Source organism: Pinus tabuliformis, chromosome 1_2 (assembly GCF_031772625.1).
Source record: "Pinus tabuliformis cultivar Carrire ecotype Pingquan chromosome 1_2, CPIR1, whole genome shotgun sequence".
NCBI classification, from domain to species: Eukaryota; Viridiplantae; Streptophyta; class Pinopsida; order Pinales; family Pinaceae; genus Pinus; species Pinus tabuliformis.
This window is the reverse complement of record NC_142298.1, coordinates 218017917-218042934: the sequence shown is the minus strand read 5'-3', so window position 1 is coordinate 218042934 and position 25018 is coordinate 218017917.

The window sequence follows — 25018 nt, the reverse complement described above, 5'->3', positions numbered from 1 at the left end:
ACTAATTGAATTAGAGTTATAGGATGTATTACTTTAAGCTTTTGAATAACTTATCTTTCAAGGTTTGATTATATCTGATCTTCACATATAGTGAACTTGCCTCAAAGCATAAACAACCCAGATTGATAAGAAATAATTGTGTTAATTTAGGTACACAAATTAGCTCAACAGGGGGCATCAATCCGGTTATGCTATAGTGCAAAAAATCTTACGAGCAGGATACTTCTGGCCAAAAATGTTCAAAGATTGCATAACCACTGTCAGAAGTTGCCATGCTTGTCAAATTTTTGATAGCAAAACCAGAAGACCACCCGCACCTCTGCAACCAATAGTTGCTGTCGGGCCATTCGCCAAATGGGGTATCGATTTCATGACATGTAACCCCACCTCGACCAGGGGGCATGGGTATATCATAGTCGCAGTTGACTATTTTACCAAATGGGCCGAGGTAATGCCTACATTAGATAATAATGGTGAAACAGCTGCCCTCTTCTTTTTCAATCATGTAGTTGCCAGATTCGGCGTCCCACAAGCTATAGTCATAGATCCTGGATCGCATTTTCGCAATCACATGATGGTCGAATTAGCTGCCAAACTAGGGTTGTCTCATGACAGCTCTACTCCATATTACCCGCAAGCCAACGGACAAGTTGAAGCAATCAACAAAGTCCTGAAGCGCATGCTGCAAAGGATGATTGGAGTTCAGAAAAGAAGGTGGCACCTAATCCTGTACTCAGCCTTCTGGACTTACCAAACATCGGTAAGGAATGCAACCGGGTTTACACCTTTCCAATTGGTATATGGCCTGGAAGCAGTCTTACCAATCCAGTGTGAAATCGCGTCCCTCAAACTCGCAATTGACCTTCTCCCCAGAACTTCAGAAGAAGAAGCTCATTTCTTGGAACTAATCCAATTGGATGAAACGTGTCATGATGCCACTTTGGTTAATGAAGCCAATAAGAAACGAGTCAAAGCGCAGTTCAACAAAAATGTCAAACCCTATGTCTTCTCAGAAGGTGACTTGGTCTTGCTTTATGACCAAGAATCTGATAAATTGGGAGCAGGAAAATTCAAGTCTTTGTGGATGGGCCCCTATATTGTTAAGCAAGTGTTAGCAAAAGGAGCCTACGAGTTAATAGATTATGATGGAATTCCACTGGCACAACCTCGTAACGGGTTGTACCTCAAGCGTTACTATGTGTGATTCAGTATAGTAACCTGTATGCTTTTGTTATGTTTTTGTTTTCGCTAAAGTGTTTATTTTGGTCAAGTAATCCACTTTTTACATTTATTGCAGATGTCAAACCTATTGGAGTCATGTGTTGGATATGCCGACGGAGCGAGTCGTAGTTCGCGGAACCTATCTTCCGCAGCCTGGGCCATTTTTGATCCAAGTGGCGAGTTAGTAAGTTTCAGAGGGGTATGCATTGGTCGATCAAAAAATAACATCGCTGAATATAGCGCGTTGATAGAACTTCTCTCTGATGCCATCACACATGGTATACGCCGACTAATTTTCAGGCTAGACTCACAACTCGTCATACTACAACTCACTAGTATCTACTTTGTCTGAAATCCAGATATTTATCGCATGTTCCTAAGGGTTAAGATTTTGGAAAGGCAATTTGATTTTATTCAATATCAACATATTTCAAGAAACTTAAACACATTAACTGACTCATTGGAAAATTATGTGTTAGATAGACATTTGCAACATTTATAAAAAGAAGCATACCATCAATATTTGCACTTGGATCATGTAACTTAACCAAAATAAAACTCCAAAAATCAAAAATATATATATAACTGTTTATGGTTTACACATAATGTTCTGTAACCAAGACAAAATTGGTCAAATGACCCAAAACTCAAAATGCTAGGGGGCACCCTAGTCTAATGATGCTCGTGATAGCAAGTCACAGCCTGTGTGATCATGCGTAGGAGCTGATTCCATTGTCTTGGCACACCAGTAGTATGCCGCTGCAACCTCAAGGGTAGCTCATCAGTCCTCACATCTGGAATACCAAGAGTGAGGCCCTCAACCTGTTCCTGTAATGCCACAAGAGTCTCGGCCACATCAAGGTCGCGAAGGATAGCCCTTCCAACAGCCTCTCCTACTGGGGCGGCAGCTGGCACTCTCAGGCGTACTGCTGGCCGAACAGGACCAACATCTGCATGAACACATGAGTTTGGTTAAAGTCTTGACAGAATAAAGCACAGGGACATTATAAAATAAAAACGATAAACAAGAATATGGTCAAAGAATTTACCAATGACGCCCCACTATTCGCCATCCGGCAGTACTAAATCTGGATCACCCCGGAAGTCCATGCCAGCATATGGATACTCAGAATAAACCATCTCCTGACGATCAAACCACCCAAAGAAGGTATCAGAAAATGAAATCTGAGACTGACCAGCATGCCTAGACATATGGTTGACCCATCTCTGCATACGTGGTTCAGTCGGTGAAGGTAAATCGAGTGTAATATACTGCGGCTGCATCAGTGGTATCTTTTCCAACGAAATGGCAGTCAAAATAGAACCATACCCAAAGTTCTTCAACCTCCCACTCTTTACCTTGGTCAACTGTTCTTTCATCACAAGAAGTTCTGCGTCGCATCAGTTGAACACCTTCGGTTGGAGACATTCCAAGGCATACTGCATATAAGATCGGTTGGCTACATGAAGAGCCGCTCCACCAGCCATCCTACCAAAAGTAAACAGAATAGTCCTGAGGGACCTGTCAGTGACATCATGGATGATGATCTTGTCGTCTTTACTTGGTTGAGATCCCTCTCTGCAATACCGGCGAACATAATCTCTCACAGATTCACCTCCTCGGGCCGAACCTGATAAAGAGATGGGAGCACCCCGCCTCGACAAGCCAGTCAAGAAATAGATGTCCACTATAGTCAAGGGGATGGATTTGCCCTTGATCTGGAACACCTGGTTGGTAGGATCCCAAGCATCGAGCAAATACTGCAGTAATTTGATCTGTTGTCTCATGCTAGAAATGCGGAAAAACTTTAGCAAGCCACAGTTCCGCAGTGCGTTTACTGTAACCAGATCATGTAAAGCAAGAATGTCCTCTTCTTCATGCTCACATTCTTGCCATGTAATAGTCATCTTGCTCCAAAGATCTCTAAAAACAAACAAGAGAAGAGTTAGATCCTGATTTTAGTAAGAAACAGGCAAAATTTCCATCAAAAATTGTGCATAAAATTCCTTCTTTGCACCCATCGCACCTACAATAGTGCTTTGGGTGTGTTGCATGTCAGATGGCCAGTAGACAAGCCAAAACCTAACGCACTTTTCGATACACAGAGGGTGCGCTGAAGGCAGAGCGAGTTTTGCAAACCCCAGAGGTTTAGAAAAACCAGGAATCAAGCTCAGAATGCAAAATGGAAAGCATGAAATGAAAGAGTTCAAGTTTAGATCCTACCTGGTCTAGACGGCGCCAAGAATTGTCCACAGAATCTCCCAAAATCAGCTGATGAAAATCAAGGGGGAAAAGCACCTCCAAAGCTCCAACAAACCAAAGTTCAAATGAAATGGTAAAATGAGAGGTAAAAGAACTTTTACATTACTTTTTACGTAATTCGAGTAAAGTATTAGTGTTCTAACTCATTTTTCAAACATGTATTATTCATTTCTAACTAGTTTGATGAAGCAATTGAAAATGTAGTACAATCTTTGAAAGAAAAAAGCTATTTACGGTAAAATCAAGAAATGAATGTTACATCGAGCAGTTTTAGCGCGGACTTCATGCTCGTTAAAAAATAAACATAAGCAATGAGCACATGTTCCTCCAGAGTTTAAGCTCATTAAAAAATGAACCAATTTCCGGTAAATAACCATCGTGAATGTAATACTTCAGCCTTTAAAAGCCTTGTTCGTGTTTGCGCCATCACCTCCACTTTTACATTCGCCGATCATTCACCACCATTTGATTGTTTACCCCTTTTTGAGGAACAGCTGCGAAGAGTGATCTCACTAGCCATCCTTTTAACACTGCCGTGATTGGAAAATTCCAAACCTTACCTAGAATCAGTTGCTACCCAATTTTATCACTCATTCATCAAAAGGCGAGTCTCCTTTAAGCTCTTTTCAAATGACTCGTAAAATATGAAAAGATTTCTGAGCCATTGGCCTCTCCAGCTCGTTAAAGGGACTGGAAGTGCTATCCCTCCTCTAAATTTTAATCTTTTTGGACCTGAGGAATTATTACACAAAAATATCGAGCGCTTGTTTTTTTCGGCTCGTTAAAAGTATCGAAAATTCATCCCTTATGTATTGTTTTATATTTTTTCGGACTTAAGGGATTAGATGACGAAAAAGGAATTTTGGAGTTTCCTTTACGTTCCTTTTCAGACTCTCCAAAATTGAAAAGGACCGAGTTATCTTTGTCGTTAAACTCGTTAAAATTTTAATAGCGACAAACTTGTCTATAGATGAGAACGAGTTTCACTATCGCTAGGCTCGTTAAAACATAGCGATGGATTTGCCCGAAGGGAAAATTATAGAACAAGCATATGTTATCCTCCTTAAGCTTGACAAAAATAAAGAGGTACTGGTCAACAATGACTGGGGAAAAATTGGGAAGAAAACTTGAAGAAACTTTGTTGGTAGCAAGTCACTCTTGAACATGATGCTTTCACTCCGCATCCAAGTCGGGTTGGGTTGTTTCATTCACCGGTCACATCACCATGGTCCCATCACACCATCCACATTTGGGGTTAATGCTACCAATCCATCACGTCAGTGTCGCCGATATGTTCAAGAGAAGTCATTCAGAGAATTCACCTGTGTCTCACCCGCTACAATACATTTATACTCCATTCTTTCATGACCACCACCCTGAACCTTATATCACCAGATTTTTTTCACCTCCATTAAAATAATTTTCTCCGTTTCGTGTCATTGATGTGGGATTCATTAAGGACCTTCTATGACGGATCACTTCTTGTCGACATCAGCTCATTATCCAAGAGTTCGATCTAGGAACACCCCGTTCAGTACTTTGAAGCTTGCATGCCTCAATGGCAAGTTTCTCACTTCCGGCGACAGGTTTACATCAATGGCCTTCGACCGAAAGATTTTGCGTGGTGTTCGACGCCAAGTCCTTTATTCACACCACGTGAATTGTACTGCAGTACCTTGAGGGTCATTATCATTATCGGTGATTCCTCTCGCGCCTGTTAACAACTTAAATCATTGGCTGGTAATCAGGCGATGTCTTTCCATGTTCGACTCCAGAACATCTCTCACATGGATAGACTTGTACTTCGAGTGAAGATCGAACGAGATTGAAGACCCCGGATCTAGTTTCATCCATCCGGGCTACGATATATATTCGGGGAAATAAAGACATTAAATGTACATCATTGCTACACAGATAATCATCCAATCAAAGGGATGATGGCTCTACCTGAATCATCAGTCTACACTCAGACGATTGTCCGTCCTATGTACATGAAAATGAATTTATAAAGCTGAGCATGGGAATGCCCGCCTCAGCTAGATCATGAAAATATTATGAATATAATGTATTGTATTGTATCTTATTACAGGTCTCCTCCCAGCTTGAAAGAACTTCGGATCCTCATAATAAAGCATTTCACCTGACATAAAAAGATTAACGACCTCATGCTTTAGGGGGCAACTGTTATAGAAATTTTTGGGCACTGCAACCCCAAGCATAAAATGTCCATAAACCAAGGGCTCCTGAGTCCCTAAAAGTGTTGTTCTAACCCCTAAAGGAACAAGGTCAACTGATTACAGCTTCTCCCAGAAGTTCTCCATGAAAAACTGCTCAGAATTAGTCAAAACAGGATCATTTCAGTTGTTCCATAGGCAAAGTGCGTTGCATCTCACCTAAACACACTTTGTGGGTGCGTTGCATTTCAAAAATCCCTTCTATGGGGTGCGATGGGCGAGAAATGACAAATGGCAGTGTCATTCCGCAAGGTGGAGAGGCAATGGAAGCTTCCAAAAACTTCTCCTGTGACACTTGCCTCTCTGAATTCGACCAAGGATGAGTAAGAGATCATCAATCTCCAAGTAGAAGCAAGAACTATCAGAGGGAAGACACTAATCAAGTCACAAGCTGACTCATCTCCCTTACAGATATCTATATATGGATCCCTCATCCCAGAGATCCAGAGGCTGGAATTTTGCATATTGTAAGCAGTTGCTGTTGGTTTCTTGAGATAAAACATCAGATTGTTGGGTGATCTAAGCTTTGTATGAGGTGAAGAGGGGCTTCCTTGCTGAGAGGATGATGCTGGGTCAGAACAACTGGTTGTAACTCTTCTTGGCTCTTTCTTGTTTATCAATAAAAGCTATTCAAGTTTTACTCCATACTCTTGTGTCATTTATATTTGCTGCATTTGTATGGTCAATTTACATCTGATCCTAGATTGTTTATGATTATAGATCCATGTTCTTGTATAGTGCTATGCTATTGTGATCTTACAGGTACTCTGTGAAGCTGGGCGTGCAAGGGAACAAGTAGCGAAAGACTATCAAGGAAGAGAGGAATCAAACCAAGAGATTAGCAGAGGTTGGTCTTCTTTGTTCTTCTCTATCTATACTTCATAAAGGAAAAACGAAAGTAGCTTTACTTTGTTTGTTTCTAAGGCAGCTATCACACCTTAGTGGGATAAGCAGTTCTGAGTAGACACTTTTCCCTGTAACATAAATGTCATGTCGACCGACAAGGGCAAACAACTGAAGAAACCAGGGGGCAAGAAGAAAAACAAAGGGAGAAAAAAGAAGCAGGATGATTCATCTCCTGAAAAACCTTCTGCAAACCCTTCTGGGCAAAGGAAACCCCCTACAGGGTGTCAGATATGCGATGAGGATCATCGGACGAGAGATTGTCCACATAAAGTTGAAGTTAAGAAACTCTTTAAGAGTTCAAAAACCTCAGCAGTATTGACTGATCTGTTTCCAAACCTGGGAACCAAACTGGTTGCTAATCAAAATGCTTCCCAATCCCTAGTGGTTATGTTGTCTATCTCAAAGCAACAAAATGATGCTTTGACAAGGAATAAAGATTACGGGAATCCACAGCTGTCGAATAACAAGGCTAATGAACGACCTAGTAGTTCGACAAAAAATTTGACCGAAGTTGTGCCACCCATCATTCCTGAACCAATGATAAAGCCGCCAAAGGGAGTAGTACACAAATCGACATTTAATCCTCGTGCCAAGGTAACACAGAATTATAATGTAGTAGAGGACCTGGCCCATTCACCGTCCACTATGTCGACACTTGAGGTACCGCAAAATTGCCTCTCCCAAAAGCAGGATCTATTATCAATAATAGGTGGGATTGACCCAACGGATTCTAATATTGCATCCTTTAATCACAAAGGATATGACCCTCAGTTACCAGCTCAACTAGCTTTCCTTATTCAAGTGAAAGCCCTCAACAAAATTGTTCATTGAACAATTATTGATGAGGGGGCATCTACATGTATTATGTCGATGAGTTGTTGGAAAAAATTAGGCTCACCACCCTTGTCGCGATCGTCAACTATGTTAAAAGCATTTGATGGATGATCATACACTCCATACGGGATTTTAAGTAACTTGCAAGTTGAACTAGGGGGCAAAACAATAGAAATTGATGTTGAAGTAATCGCCGGAAACCTTGATTACAACATCCTACTGAGAAGGCCCCGGATATATGCCATGGCCGCAGTTGTGTCGACCTACTTCAGGAATATTGCATTTCCCTTTCAAGGAGGAATTACAATCGTCGACCAACAAACATTTCTCCCCAACAGTTCACAAGTTACGGGAAGCATTCCAATGATCCATGGAAGTAATCATTCGCTTCAAAATATCGGAGTAGGTCTCCTAAAAGACCCTGCCTTAATGGGTACTTTTTCCCTACCACCTCCGAGTAATTTGGTGGATGTGGCCACAGTGGAAACCTGCAATATGAAATCTTCTATATCTAATGGATTCAGAAGATTCCTAAACATTTTGTCAGCATGGATCATCGCCATTTTAGAAATATTGTAGCAATCAATATTCTTGGCCTGGGAGGCAAACCCAAATCAACGCTCATCGAGTGTTTGGATAGATAGGTATAAGGAATATGGCACCTCTTCAGATCCTTGGTCGTATGTACATTCTACAGACAAAGGAATCATTCAATCAATGATGATAGGAGAGGCACCATGGGAAGATTACCACCATCGCTCCCATCTTCCGGATTACCACGAAGATTATTCCAGCAACCTTAATCATCCATCAGTTTTTTATTTTCTATCAAATACTGTAAATACGATGGATTTCGAGTATGGTTCTTATCTCGGGTTCAAGCTCGTTAAAAAATATACCAGCCTTAATGGGATTAGCAGTTCTGCATAGACACTTTTCCCGGTAACAAAATGGTAACAAAATGCCTGTCAAAATTTCGATAGCAAAACCAGAAGACCACCCGCACCTCTGTAGCCAATAGTTGTTGTTGGGCCATTCGCCAAATGGGGCATCGATTTCATGACATGTAACCCCACCTCGACTGGGGGGCATGGCTATATCATAGTCGCAGTTGACTATTTTACCAAGTGGGCCGAGGCGATGCCTACATTAGATAACACTGGCGAAACAACTGCCCTCTTCTTTTTCAATCATGTAGTCTCCAGATTTGGCGTCCCACAGGCTATAGTCACAGATCATGGATCGCATTTTCGCAATCACATGATGGTCGAATTAGCTGCCAAATTAGGGTTGTCGCATGATAGCTCTACTCCATATTACCCGCAAGCCAACAGACAAGTTGAAGCAATCAACAAGGTCTTGAAGCGCATGCTGCAAAGGATGGTTGGAGTTCACAAAAGGAGTTGGAACCTGATCCTGTACTCAGCTTTGTGGGCATACCGAACATCGGTAAGGAATGCGGCCAGGTTTACACCTTTCCAACTGGTGTATGGCCTAGAAGCGATCTTACCAGTTCAGTGTGAAATCTCATCCCTCAAACTCGCAATCGACCTTCTCCCCGGAACTTCAGAAGAAGAGGCTCGTTTCTTAGAACTAATCCAATTGGATGAAACTCGTCGTGATGCCGCTTTGGCTAATGAATCCCATAAGAAACGAGTCAAGGCACAGGTCGACAAGAATGTCAAACCCCGTGTCTTCTCAGAAGGTGACTTGGTCTTGCTTTATGACCAAGAATCCGATAAATTGGGAGCAGGTAAATTCAATTCTTTATGGATGGGCGCCTATATTGTTAAACGATTGTTAGCAAAAGGAGCCTACGAGTTAATGGATTATGATGGGATTCCACTGGCACAACCTCGTAATGGGTTGTACCTTAAGCGTTACTATGCATGATTCAGTGTGGTAACCTATATGCTTTTTTTACATTTTTGTTTTCACTAAAGTATTTGTTTTGGTCAAGTAAATCCGCTTTTTACATTTGTCGCAGATGTTGAACCTATTGGAATCATTTATTGGATATGCCGACGAAGCGAGTCGTAGTTCGCGGAACCTATCTTCTGCGGCCTGGGCGATTTTCAATCCAAGCGGCGAGTTAGTAAGTTTCATAGGGGTATGTATTGGTCGATCAACGAATAACATCGCTGAATATAGCGTGTTGATAGAACTTCTCTCTGATGCCATCACACATGGCATATGCTGACTAGTCATTAGGCTAGACTAACAGCTTGTCATACTACAGCTCACGGGTATCTACTCCGTCTGAAATCCAGCTATCTATCACATGTTCCTAAGGGTCAAGATTTTGGAAAGGCGATTTGATTTTATTCAGTATCAGCATATTTCCATAAGCTTAAACACATTAACTGACTCATTGGCAAATTATGTGTTAGATAGACATTTGCAACATTTATAAAAAGAAGCATCTCATCAATATTTTCATTAGGATCATGTAACTTAACCAAAATAAAACTCCGAAAATCAAAAATATATATATAACTGTTTATGGTTTACACATAATGTTCTGTAACCAAGACAAAATTGGTCAAATGACCCAAAACTCAAAACGCTAGGGGGCACCCTAGTCTAATGATGTTGGTGATAACAAGTCACCGCCTGTGCAATCATGCATAAAAGCTTAGTCCATCGACTTGGCATGCCAGTAGTATGTCGCTGCAACCTCAAAGGCAGCTCGTCAGTCCTCACATCTGGAATACTGAGAGTGAGGCCCTAGACCTGATCCTATAATGCTGAAAGAGTCTCGGCCACATCAAGGTCGCAAAGGATATCCCTTCCAACAGCCTCTCCTACTGGGGCAGCAGCTGGCACTCTCAGGTGTACTATTGGCCGAATGGGACCAACATGTGCATCAGCACATGAGTTCTGATTAGTCTTGATAGAGTAAAGCACGAGGACATTATAAAAGAAAAACGATAAACAAAAATATGGTCAAGAATTTACCAATGGAGCCCCACTGTTCGCTAGCCGACAGTACGAAATCTGGGTCACCCCGGAAGTCCATACCAGCATATGGATACTCAAAATAAACCATCTCCTGACGATCAAACCACATGAAGAAGGTATCAAAAAAGGAAATCTGAGACTGACTAGCATGCCTAGACATATGGTCGACCGATCTCTGCATACGTGGTTTAGTCAGTGGAGGTAAACCAAGTGCAATATACTTTGGCTGCATCAGTGGTATATTTTCCAAGGCGAAGGCGGTCAAAATAGAACCGTATCCAAAGTTCTTCAACCTCCCACTTTTCACCTTGGTCAACTATTCTTTCATCACAAGGAGTACTGCGTCACACCAGTTGAACACCTTCGGTTCGAGACATTCCAAGGTGTACTGCATATAAGATCGGTTGGCCACATGAAGAGCCGCACCACTAGCCATCCTACCAAAAGTGAACAAAATGGTCCTCAAAGACCTGTCAGTGACATCTCGGATGATTATCTTGCCATCTTTACTCGGCTGAGATCCCTCTCTGCAATACCTGCGAACATAATCTCTCATAGATTCACCTCCACGAGCTGAACCTGATAAAGAGATGGGGGCACCCCGCCTCGATAAGCAGGTCAAAAAATAGATGTCCACTACAGTCAAGGGGATGGATTTTCCTCTAATCTGGAACATCTGGCTGGTAGGATCCAAGCATCAAGCAAATACTGCAGCAAGTTGATTTGTTGTCTCATGCTAGAAATGCGGAAAAACTTCAACAGCCACAGTTCCGTAATGCATTTACTGTAACCGGATCATGTAAAGCAAGCATGTCATCTTCTTCATGCTCATGTTCTCACCATGTAATGGTCATTTTGCTCCAATAAATCAATGAAAACAAACAAGAGAAGAGTTAGATCCTCATTTGGTGAGAAACAAGCAAGAATTTCCATTGAAAATTGTGCATAAATTTCCTTCCTTGCGCTCATCGCACCTACAGTAGTGTTCTAGGTGCGTTGCATGTCAATTGGCCAGTGGACAGGCTAACATCCAATGCACCTTTCAATGCATAAAGGGTGCGATGGAGCCAGGGCGAGTTTTTCAAACCCCAAAGGCTCAGAAAAACCAGAAATCAGGCTTAGAATGCAAAATGGAAAGGATGAAATGAAAGAGCTCAGGTTTAGCTCCTACCTGGTCCAAACGGTGCCAAAAATCATCCACAAAATCTCCCTGAATCAGCTGGTGAAAAATCAAAGGGGGAAAGCACCTCCAAAGCTCCAACAATCTAAAGTTCAAGTGAAATGGTAAAATGAGAGGTAAAATCACTTTTAAATTACTTTTACATAATTCGAGTAAAATATTAGTGTCCTAACTCATTTTTCAAACATATATTGTTCATTTCTAACTAGTTTGATGAAGCAATTGAACATGCAGTACAATCTTTGAAAGAATAAAGCTATTAATGGTAAAGTCAAGAAATACCGTCACATCGAGCAGTTTTAATGCGGAATTCATGCTCATTAAAAAATAAACATAAGTAATGAGAAAATGTTTCCCCCTGCGTTTAAGCTCAATAAAAAATGAACCAATTTCCATTAAATAACCATCGTGAATGTAGTACTTCAGCCTTTAAAGCCTTGGTCGTGTTCTCATCATCACCTCCACTCTGTATTGGCCGATCATTCACCTCCATTTGATTGTTTACCCCTTTTTAAGAACAGCTACGAAGAGTGATCCTATTAGCCATCCTTGTAACACTGAAATGATTGGGAAATTCCAAACCTTACATGGAATCAGCTGCTACCCGAATTTATCACTCGTTCCTCAAATACGAGTCTCCTTTAAGCTCTTTTCAACTGACTCATAAAATATGAAAAGATTTCCGAGCCGTTGGCCTTTCTAGCTCATTAAAGGGACCGGAAGTGCTATCCCTCCTTTAGATTTTAATCTTTTTGGACCTAAGGGATTATTACACAAAAAGATCGAGCGCTTGTTTTATTTGGCTCGTTAAAAGTATCGAAAATTCATCCCTTCTGTATTGTTTTATACTTTTTCAGACTTAAGGGATTATATGACGAAAAAGGATTTTTGGAGTTTCCTTTACGTTCCTTTTCAGAATCTCTAAAATTGAAAAGGGCCAAGTTGTCTTTGTTGTTAAACTCGTTAAAACCTAATAGCGACAAACTTGTCCATGGCAGACAAGAACGAGTTTCACTATCGCTAGGCTCGTTAAAACATAGCGATGGGTTTGCCCGAAGGGAAAATTATAGAACAAGCATATGTTATCCTCCTCAAGCTTGACAAAAATAAAGAGGTACTGGTCAGTAATGACTGGGGAAAAATTGGAAAGAAAACTTGAAAAAGCTTTGTTGGTAGCAAGTCGCTCTTGAACATGATACTTTCACTCCGCATCCAAGTCAGGTTGGGTTGTTTCATTCACCGGTCACATCACCATGGTCACATCACACCATCCACATTTGGGGTTAATGCTACCAATCCATCATGTGAGTGTCGCTGGTATGTTCAAGAGAAGTCACTCAGAGAATTCACCTGTGCCTCACCCACTGCAATACATTTACACTCCATTCTTTCATGACCGCCACCCTGAACCTTATATCACCAGACCGTTTTCACCTCCATTAAAATCATTTGCTCTGTTCTGTGTCATTGATGTGGGATTCATTAAGGCCCTCCTGTGACGGATCGCTTCTTATCGACATCAGCTCTAGGAACCAGAAAGAAGTCGATCTAGGAACACCCCTTTCAGTACTTTGAAACTTGCATGCCTCAATGGCAAGTTTCTCACTTCGGCGACAGGTTTACATCAATGGCCTTTGACTGAAATATTTTACGTGGTGTTCGACGCCAAGCCCCTTATTCACACCACGTGAATTGTACTGTAGTACCTTGAGGATCATTATCATTATCGGTGATTCCTCTTGCGCCTGTTAACAGCTTACATCATTGGTTGGTAATCAGGCGATGTCTTTCCATGTTCGACTCCAAAACATCTCTCACATGGATCGACTTGTACTTTGAGTGAAGATCGAACGAGATTGAAGACCCCGGATCTAGTTTCATCCATCCAGGCTGCAATATATATTCAAGAAAATAAAGACATCAAATGTACATCATTGCTGGACAGATAATCATCCAATAAAAGGGATGATGGCTCTACCAGAATCATCAGTCTACACTCAGACGATTGCCTGTCCTATGTACATGAAAATGAATTTATAAAGCTGAGCATGGGAATGCCCAACTCAGCTAGATCATGAAAATATTATGAAGATAATGTATTGTATTGTATCTTATTACAGGTCTCCTTCCAGCTTGAAAGAACTTTGAATCCTCATGATAAAGCATTTCACCCGACATAAAAAAAAAAGATTAATGACCTCATGCTTTAGGGGGCAACTGTTATAGACATTTTTGGGCACTGCAACCCCAAGCATAAAATGTCCATAAACCAAGGGCTCCTAAGTCCCTAAAAGTGTTGTTCCAACCCCTAAAGGAACAAGGTCAACTGATTACAGCTTCTCCCAGAAGTTCTCCATGAAAAACTACTCAGAACTGGTCAAAACTGGATCATTTCACCTACTCCATAGGCAAAGTAAATTGCATCTCACCTAAGTACACTCAGTGGGTGCGTTGCATTTCAAAAAGCCCTTATATGGGGTGTGATGGGCAAGAAGAGACAAATGGCAGTGTCAATCTGCGAGGTGGAGAAGCATGGAATCTTCTAGAAGCTTCTCCTGTGACACTTGCCTCTCTGAATTCGACCAAGGATGAGTAAGAGATCATCAATCTCCAAGTGGAAACAAGAACTATCAGAGGGAAGACACTAATCAAATCAAAAGCTAACTCATCTCCCTTACAGACATCTATATATGGATCCCTTATCCCAGAGATCCAGAGGCTGGAATTTTGCATCTTGTAAGGAATTGCTGTTGGTCTCTTGAGGCAACATCATAGTGTTGGGTGATCTAAGCTTTGCATGAGGTGAAGAAGGGCTTACTTACTGAGAGGATGATGCTGGGTCAAAACAACTGGTTGTAACTCTCTTGGCTCTTTCTTGATTATCAATAAAGCTATCCAAGTTTTCCTCCATACTCTTGTGTAATTTATGTTTCATGCATTTGTATGGTCAATTTACATCTGATCCTAGATTGTTTATGATAATAGATCCATGTTCTTGTATAGTGTTATGTTGCTTTGATTCTACAGGTACTTTGTGAAGCCGGGTATACGAGAAAGAAAGTAACAAAGGACTATCAGAAGAGAGAGGAATCGAGCAAGGAACCAAGCGCAAGACAGAGGTTGGTCTCCTTTATTCGTCTCTCATCTATCTTTCATAAAGGAAAATGAATGTAGTTTTACTTTGTTTGTTTCTAAGGTAGCTACCCACCTTAGTGGGATTAGCAGTTCTGCATAGACACTTTTCCCTGTAACACACACCATTTCTACCAACAGGGACATCTTACTTTCTTCTGTGAGAAACCACGGTCAAGGTGATACCATACGACCCATTGCTAGGACTCGTACACCAAACTGTCAAAGGTCTAATTGGGACTTCTTACCGAGGAGATCCCTTGACATGTTGGTAGACCTGGCACTGTCATCACCTTCCAACGTGATTGACAAGTTTGTGAGAATACCATATGGATGAGAGCCTATGCCATCAAAGGCCTCCAAAGTGTTCGGGGACTGATTGAGAGGAGGAGAGACAATGGCCTTCTAGCATGAAATAGACATGATGCAGGTGGAATCACTTTCATCAATAACAATCTGATGAGTCATGTTTCCTTTAATGATGACTTGAACCAGAGAAGAAATATTATGAGGAAGACGAGGAACGTGGTTTTCAAGATCAAAGGTAATTAAACTCGAATCGACAGGATCAATAGAACATATATCAAACAATAATGATTTTTGCTGCATTGGAAATGTTTGGATAACTTCCAAAGAAGACATCGGTGAAGGTGCATGAGCTAAATATTTAACAATATTATAATGTTGTGTAGCTCTAGCATTTAGATTATAAGATGATTTCCAAAGTGCACCCATGGGAGGTGGTCAGATTACAGACTCATTGTTAGGACACTCAATATGGAGCAGACTAGAACTGGATGGATTAGAAGTAAAAGGTATATCAGTGACTTATTTCACCACCATCTCCTTTTACAGATTTAGATAGTCTTTTGTTCAAGTAGTAATCGAAATAGGTGATGGACCTTGCATCATGAAAACTTGAGGACCAAAGGAGGCATAGGATTGCGGTTGGTCTACCAATTATGTATGCTGAGATGGAAAATATTCTTTCCAAACATCTGGAATCCCTTTTAATAAGTGGTTAAATTCAAAACATCGGGGACAATCCTTGATGTAATGGTATTCCTCACAGATTAGGCAAGGATTTTTCAGCTTTCGCTTGGAAGCATCATCAAAAGATGATTTGGGTGGATCCTGTTTCAAGGTATCAGTTTTAGCTTTAGCTTTACCCTTTTTCTTACCTTTTGAGGCCTTATATACTTTGGTAGACAAAAAACCATGTACCTTGGAGGTTTTACTTGGATTTGACGAATTTTTCGAAGTATTATTGGAACCAGTTTTGAAACATATTTTTACTTTGAAGAAGTCTTAGTGGAAGCCTGAGAGACTGAACCAGGTACACCATCAACAAGTGGTACATACGGATACTTTGAGGTTTTCAAATTTGAAGATGATCTTGGAGCATCAAGCAACATCTCATATAACATGCCAAATTAGGAATAGACTAAGTCTATATACTAAGCACGTGAAATAGCTTAGTCCTCAGTAACAAATCCACCGATTTCTATATCTGCAACAATTTTGTTTACAAATGATTTCATGAACCATTCAATTAACAACTGATCAGGAATCTTGAATTTGATGAGGTGACGTCGACATATCCATTCATGGATATGATAAAAAATGTGGGTCATAGTATCTTGCTTCAAGGATGTAAAAAAATCAGTGCTAGTTTCATATCGAACACACAATTGGAAGTGGGTGAGGAAGGCTATAGCTAAAGAGTTAAAGTCAGCATAGGTAGCTCGAGGAAACTCAATATATCATTTTTCAGTATCACCTATTTATATTCTCTGAAAGAGGTGAAGACAGATATAATCGTCAACATATGAATTTGAAGAACACCATAAGTGATATGCCATCAAATGGGCTTGCAAGTCCTCTTTAGAAGTTCCTTCGAGTTTAGGGTAATCACTTGGAATTTTAGTGGGAACTGGAGGCCAATAAGGCAATTGAAAGATAATATCATTTGTGAGCCTTGAGACATCAGGAAACTCCAACGTAGCCAAAAATGGCAATTGTGGATTGAATGGCAGGTAGGGCCTTTCAAGAGGCCCAATATGCAGGTTCCAACCTTGCTGGTAAGGGTTCTGGCCCCACAGTGGAGGATTTTGACCATATGGGATTTGATTTTTCCCTCAATGAGGGTTACCTTGACCATAAGGTAGATTTTTTCGAGGGTAGGTTTGATATTGACCTACCATATGCCATTGATAAGAATTATATGTGGCATACATATTGTAAGGTTGTTGGACCTATTGACCCTATACCTGAAGAAATTGGCCTTGTTGCTGTAGGGGTTGACGTTGTGCTTACAAGGGCTAACCTTGTTGATACACATATTGAGCTTGCTATAGAGGTTAACCTTGCTACTGCAAAGGATGACTTTGCTGTTTTTAAGGTTGACCTTGCTGCTAGCCTTACCGATGCAAGGGTTGAGTAGGCTATTGAACAAAATGAGTTTGATGCTACAAAGGCTACCAATATGGGTGAAATGGTTGCCCCTATTGTTGCAAAGGTTTCCCTTGCTGCTGTAACAATTTCCCTTGGGCCTTATTGCTACAAGGGTTTCCCTTGTTGTTGCAAGAGTTGTTGGACAGTTCCTTGGGATGTACCTTGAGGGTATTGGTAATTTCCAAATTGAATCTAACCATACCCACCAAGAATAGTGGATTGACTAGGCTCAACATAAGCTCCTTCTTGTGGAGTGTAAGGTGGATTGGCCAAGGCTTGCAAACCATAAGGGACATAAGCCTATTGGAGTGGAATCTAAGCCATATAAGGCTATTGATACTGGGTATTACCCGACTCGGATGGAACAATAGGGTTACGAATACCACTAGAATAATGCTGATTGACTCCAACCAGGTGAGTTTGTAATCCGCTCACATTGGTTTCACTTGATACAAGAGGAATGTTCATATTTTACCCCGTAGGAAGTGGAACATTCTATCCACTTAACAGAGGGGTGGAAAAACTGACCAAAACTTGACCTAAAATAGTTGGTTGTACTGCAATGGATGCTTAAAATGATGATACTGGTTTCCATTGGATCATCGGTTGAACAAGAACTGACGTGACAAAAGTTTGTACAAAATTTTGAGAGTGTTGGGTGTGGAGCCTGGTTATCTTCTCTATTTTGTGGTATCACTGCATTGGACCCCAGTTCTTAATGGGGTGACGATGTCACCTATTTATGTACGCTACAAGGGGGGTATGCGGGGGTGGGGCATGCGACAACAATGTTTAGGATCCCCCCCGGCAGGGGATTGGGAGCAGCGCCCCTGAAGCTAAAAATATATGCAAAATTTCTTCATAAATTGTTGTAATTTCATAGTCAATCTGGGCTATTATTTAGGCAAAATATGTTGGTAGAAGTTATGTTCAATTTATGTTTTTTCGTCCTATAAGGGAACCCATCGCTATATATGAGGGAATTTTATTGCAGCTATGTAGATCTGTATTCTGAGCAAGAAAGAAAGAGGATATTGTGTGAGATCAAAGAGGGAATTACGTCAGATTTGTTGTAGGTTGTATCCCTTCATTTTGCTAGATAATATGAAAGAAAGGACTGGTTGTATCTCTATGGATGTAGCCGAAACTGGGTGAACCATGTATATGTGTGTCTCTCTTGTTTTATGCATTTTCTTTGTTTACATTTCTGCAATATTTCATGTGTTCCATTGCTATGTAATATATAATTTTATAACAACTAGTATCAGAGTCAAAGTTCTATTTCGCTGAAACTTGCTAGAGAGAAAGGTTCCTGGTTCAAGTGGGAGGAGTGGGGGAGGATGGTAGGTTTACGGTCAAAAAATTTAATGGCCAAAACTACCAGCTATGGAAGATTCAAATGTGATATTACTTGTACCAGAAAGATCTATGCCCACCATTGACTGGAAAGACAAAGAAGTTGACGAGTATGACAGACATAGAATGAGATATTCTTGATAGAAAGGCACTTCGAACAATACCACTGTGCCTAGTGGTGTCAGTACCCTTTAATATTTCAAAGGAAATGACAACATAGGGTTTAGTTTCAGCATTGGCCAAACTATATGAAAAACCATCAACCTGAAATAAGGTATTTCTTATGAAGTGTTTATTTAATATGAAGAGGTCAAAAGGTGGATCTGTTGCTGATCATTTAAATGAATTTAATATAGTTACGATTTTGTTAAGTTCTGTAGGGGTAACTTTTGATGATGAAGTTAGGGCTCTGTTATTTCATGCACAGTTCCAGAAAGTTGGAATGGTTTAGTTATGACCATTAGTAACTTTGTCTCTCGATCTAGCACTTTAAATTTTGATGATGTTGTCATTGCAATCCTTAGAGAGGAAATGTGATGAAAAATATTCGATGAGACATCAGGTAATGATTCGACAACAGAGAATAGGGGAAGAAAAAGGAAAGAGGAAAGATCCCACGATATCGCAGTAAGTTAAGGAAAGGAAAATCCAAGTCCAGATAGGGGATAATGTGCTGGAAATGTGGGAAGAAAGGACACCTAAAGAAAGACTACAAGTCTTAGAAGGGAAAAGAAGGAGATGTGAAAAATGAAAACAATCATGAAATGAATGTGAGAGGTGATGTGTTGTAAGATTATTTGATTATTTCATTAGAAAATATTATTGATTCATGGGTGGTAGATTCAGGGCCCTCATTCCATGCCAAACCTAATAGGAAATGTTTCATGATTATTCTCAAGGAGATTTTGGACAGACTCGATTGGGTGATGATAAACCCTATAAAATCATTGGAATGGGTAAAATTTTCATAAAACAATAGAATGGAAATCAATGGTTATTTAAGGAGGTAAGGCATGCTCTAGATTTTAAGAAAGATCTGATTTCAACAAGGCAGTTGGGAGGTGAATGATGTGTAACTACTTTTATAGATAAAACCTGGAAGGTCACTAAAGGAGCCCTAGTATTAGAAAAGGGAGAAAAGATTGGTACATTGTATTTATGAAATGGTATTTCTAATTTTTTTAATGCTTTAACTTCTACAGGAGCATATACGACATTGTGGCATCATATGCTCGAGCACATGAATGAGGAGGGGATGTAGATTCTTCACTCAAGAAGTTTGTTGCTAGGTTTGAAGCATGTTGATTTGGAATTCTGTGAGAAATGTGTTTATGGAAAACAGAAGAGAGTCAGATACTTTAGAGTTGGGAAAGAAAAGAAGAGTGAAAAATTAGAGCTTGTGCATACAGATGTATGGGGACTTGCTCAGGTATCACCTCTCGATGGCTCTTGTTATTATGTTTCTTTTTTTGACGATGCAATCAGAAAAACCAAGATTTATTGTATTCAAAATAAATTTGATGTATTTGATACTTTCAGGAAATGGAAATCTTTGGTTGAAAATGAAATGGGAAAAAAAGGTTGAAGTGTTTCAGATCAGACAATGGAGATGAGTATTGCAGCAAAGATTTTGATAGGTATTGTTTAGAGAATGCAATTCGCAGAGAGAGGATAGTTCAAGGAACACCTCAAGAAAATGGTGTTTCAAAAAGGATGAAAGGGAAAATCATGGAGCATGCAAGGTGCATGAGATTTCATGCAAGATTGCCTTTACAATTTTGGGTAGATGTTGTAGATACTGTTGTTTATCTAATAAACTGAGGAACTTCAGGTTCCTTGGATAGTGGTATTCTAGAGGAGGCATGGACAGGTAAAAAGGTAAACTACTATATTTTAAAGACTTTTGGTTGTGAAGCCTTTGTCCCCATTAATAAAGAAGATAGAACAAATCTTAAGGAAAAATCAAAGAGATGTACCTTTATTGGATATGGTGTTAATGATTTTGTTTATTGCTTTTATGATTATGAAAAACAAAAAATCATTAGGAGCAGAGATTTCATATTCAATGAAAAGGTTTTGTATAAGGATCAGATGCAAGATAAAAAATAGGAAAAATAAAACATAGAATACACAGTGCTTGATGAGATCACAGAAAAGGTGAAGGTGCCTAAAAATTATAATGATGAACAACCAGAACAACAACATCAACCACAATAGAAACAAGCACCTCAAACACCTAAAAGTTGTGTTAGAAGATCTACTAGGATAGGTAGACCCTGTGAAGGATACTCTCCTTCATTATATTATGTATTTTTGACTCATTCTGGTGAACCAAAATGTTATTAAGAAGAAGTACAGGTAGAAACCAAGAAGAAGTGGGAGAGAGCCATGAAATAAGAGATGGACTCCTTAATACATAACCACACTTGGGACTTAGTTAGGTTGCCTGTGGGTGAAACAACATTGCATAATAAATGGGTTTACAGGCTGAAGGAAGAAGATGGATGTAGAAAAAGGTATAAATCTAGACTTGTGGTGAAGGGGTTTGCACTAAAAGAGGGTATAGACTTTGATGAGATATTCGTTTACTATTGTTAAAATGAATTCAATCAGAACTATTTTAATTCTAGTAGAAACTAAAGATTTTCATCTTGAGCAGTTAGATTTCAATACAACCTTTCTTCGTGGGGATTTGGAGGAAGAGATATATGTGCAACAACCACAAGGATATGAGGTAAAAGGCAAGGAGAAACTAGTGTGCAGGTTGAATAAGAGCTTGTATGGCTTAAAACGGGCTCCAAGGTAGTGGCATCTAAAATTTGACAAGTTTATGTCTGAACGAGGTTATTCTAGATGTCACTATAATCATTGTGTTTACCTCAAAAGGAAAAATGATAGAAGCTATATTATATTCTTATTGTATGTAGATGACATGCTTGTTGAAGGTTCTAACATGTAGGAAATAAATGCTCAAAATAAAATTGTCAAACTAATTTGCAATGAAGGATTTGGGTGTTGCAAAACAAATTGTTGGTCTGAGAATAAGTAGAAATAGGAAGAATCACAAATTAACATTGTCTCAAACTGAGTACATACAAAAGGTGCTAAGAAGATTTAATATGTAGAATGCAAAACTTGTTAGTATACCTTTGGCTATCCATTTCCAACTATGTAAGGAGGTGTGTCCCAAGACTCAAGAATAAATGGCTTATATGTCTAAAGTTCCATATGCATCTACAGTTGGAAGCTTAATGTATGCAATGGTCTGCACAAGGCCTGATATTGCACATGCAGTGGGAGTTGTAAGAAGGTACATGAACAATCTAGGAAAATAACATTGGATGGTAGTGAAGTGGATTCTCAAGTATTTGAGAGGTAGCACAAATCAAGAATTATGCTTTGGTGGTTCAGACATTTCTCTAACAGGATATGTTGATGTAGATATGGTAGGTGATAGAGATGACAGGAGGAGCACCACAAGGTATGTTTTTACTCTAGGTGGAACAACTGTCATTTGGGTTTTAAAACTAGAAAGTGTTGCTTCCCTCTCGATGAATGAAGTAGAGTATGTTGCTACAACAGAGGCCAGTAAGGAAATGATTTGGTTATAAAGGTTTTTGGATGAATTGGGTAAGAAGCAGGAGTTGGGTAGGTTATATAGTGACAACAAAAGATCCATACATCTTGCAAAGAACTCTGAATTTCATTCCAAGACTAAACATATTCAGCTCAAGTACCATTTCATACGGTCAGTGTTGGAAGATGGAAAGTTGAAGCTGGAAAAGACACACACTAGCCAAAATCCTGCATATATGCTAAAAAAATTTGTAACCAAGGAGAAACTGAGATTCTACTCTATTTCAATTGGTCTTCAAGTATGATGATGAAGATGAGAAACAAGTATCTCCAAAGAGGATTCATTGTCTAGCAAATGAAACTATGTTGGAGTTGCTATAATCAGTCTCCAAGTGGGAGATTGTTGGGTGTGGAGCCTGATTATTTTCTTTATTATGTGCTATCGTCACATTGGACCCCAGTTCGTAATGGGGCATTAACACCGCCCATTTATGTGTGTTTCAAGGGGGGTCCAAAGGTGGTGGCAAAGATCTTGAGGAGGCCCCCCTGGCAGGGGATCGGGGGCAGCATCCAAGAAGCTAAAAATAGATGTAAATTTTCCTTGTAAAATGTTGTAATTTCGTAGTCAATCTGGGCCGTTCATTAGGTGTAAATATGATGGTAGAAAGTTATGTTTAATTGAGGGTTTTTTTTCCCTAGAAGACAACCCATTACTATATATGATGGAATTGTATTGCAACTATGTAAATATGTATTCTCAACAAGAAAGAGAGAGGATATTGTGTGAGAGTGAAGAGGGAATTACAACAAATCTGTTGTAGGTTGTATCTCTTCATTTTGCTGGATAATATAAAAGGAAGGATTGGTTGTTTCTCCATGGACATAGCCCAAGTTGCATTCACTGCATATATCTATGTCTCTCTTGTTTTATGTGTTTTATGGGTTTATATTTCTGCAATATTTTATGTTTTCCATTTCTCTGTAATATATAATTTTTTAACAGAGAGGTTGGATTTGAAATAGACAGGCCAGAAGAGGGCATGGAATTGGAATACCAAATGGTATTTTGATACAAATATGAAGCACTAGGAGTTCCTGAAACTAACTGGGCTAGGGTTGTATAACCAGGTCGAAACATGGGCCGACTAGTTTCAAGAAGTGTGTGAGATGGGACTCTTCCTGTAATTAAAGTGAATCCCTCTTGAGGAAATGCATACCATCGTTCATCATCAACATGAGGAGTATGAGTAGTAAAAACTTCTGAATGACCTGGAGAAGAGGTTGGGATCTCAGCTTCTGAATCCATGGGTGGAAGGAATTAACGAGGAGGAATCCGAGATGTATGAGGAGATAACTGCAAAGGAAAACCAGGCTGATCATAAGGACTATAAGGACCTTGAGGAGATATCACAATAGGATAGAATAATGGATTTGACGGATATAAGACAAACCTTTGTGGACTCTCAGGGATTTTTGGATCAGATTCTTGAGTTGATGAGGAATCCGATGGTGGCGGACAAGAAGAAAGGGGTTGAATTCTCGAGACAATCGCAAGTTCAAAACCTTGAGCTTCAAGTGACTGAGGAAGTTCCAGGTGAAACCCTTATGAAGACCCTTCAATATTAGACAATGAAGGGGAACTTTGTAGTGAACTCAATGGTTCAACTACGATGACTTTCTCTCAAGAGTAGAAAAGGAAGGGAGATTCGTTGAGGGTTGATTAAAAATAAAACTTAAAATGATTTACTCAATATTGGAACAATAATAAACCACATGGGTTCAACATGTTATCATGGGCAATAATTTTTAGAAACCAAAACTTTTCCTTTCCATGTTTTAAGAGTCGAGAAAAGGATGAAAAGATGACTCTAGTCGCTTAGCTTGAAATGACAAGTGCTCGATGATATTTTAAAATTTAAGTAGTCAGTAAAGATCAAAATGGGTACTCAGATAACTCTAGGAATAAAGGAGTACCAAGTAACTGTGAACTGCAGTATACACCTTGGCAAATAAATTTACCAAGGACTTGACGTACGTGCAAGCAATCTCCCTGAATGTTGTGTTTGGTGTATCACGTTTACAAGGTAGCAAACTCGAATTCCTATGGATAAATGTTTGCAACATATGAGGGTCTCTATTTATATACTTGACGGTATAGAGAGAACAAGTCTATGCTAGCACTATCTAATGTAAGAGTATTGTGAATGACAACTGCTATGTTTATAGACACCAAAACATGTCTCTAGACTAGACCACTAAATATGAATGTTAATGTTTAAAATTCTCTGAGATTCATTGAGGTAAATATTAAGTTCATCTTTGAATTATGTTTCAGTTTTGAAGGCTCAACGATGTCACCCGCTCCTAGAATGCAACTAATTGATGAAAAAAAAACTTTTCATTTGATGAAGGCTATTCTACCAAAGGGAGAGAAACAACCAATCAATGCATCAAACAATCCAAAAGCATCAATCAAACTTTTCAATGCAATAAAATGAAATCTAATATTTCATTCTATTAACAAAGCAATGTCATAAGGATGAAAATCTTTTTCTTTTCACTAAATATGAAATCAATGCAAGCTAGTGCAAAAGAGAAAAAGCAAATGCAAACAATTCACTAATCATGAAAATCTCTTTCACTTTTCAATTTGGATGCAAGAAAATGTTTTGAAAATACTTCAATGATATGCACATTAACTTTCTAAAACACAAGAATAACAAAAAGAACTTCCTCTCGATTCAATAAAAAAATAAACAATTTTGTAATCTTTTGCTTGCCAACAAAACCAAAGTGACTTTCAAAGCATCTACTTGATTCGACACTAATGAAAATAACTTTATGCCCAAGAACCAAAAGTGACCTGAAAAAGATGTCCAAATGCAAAAGAACTCTTTGAAC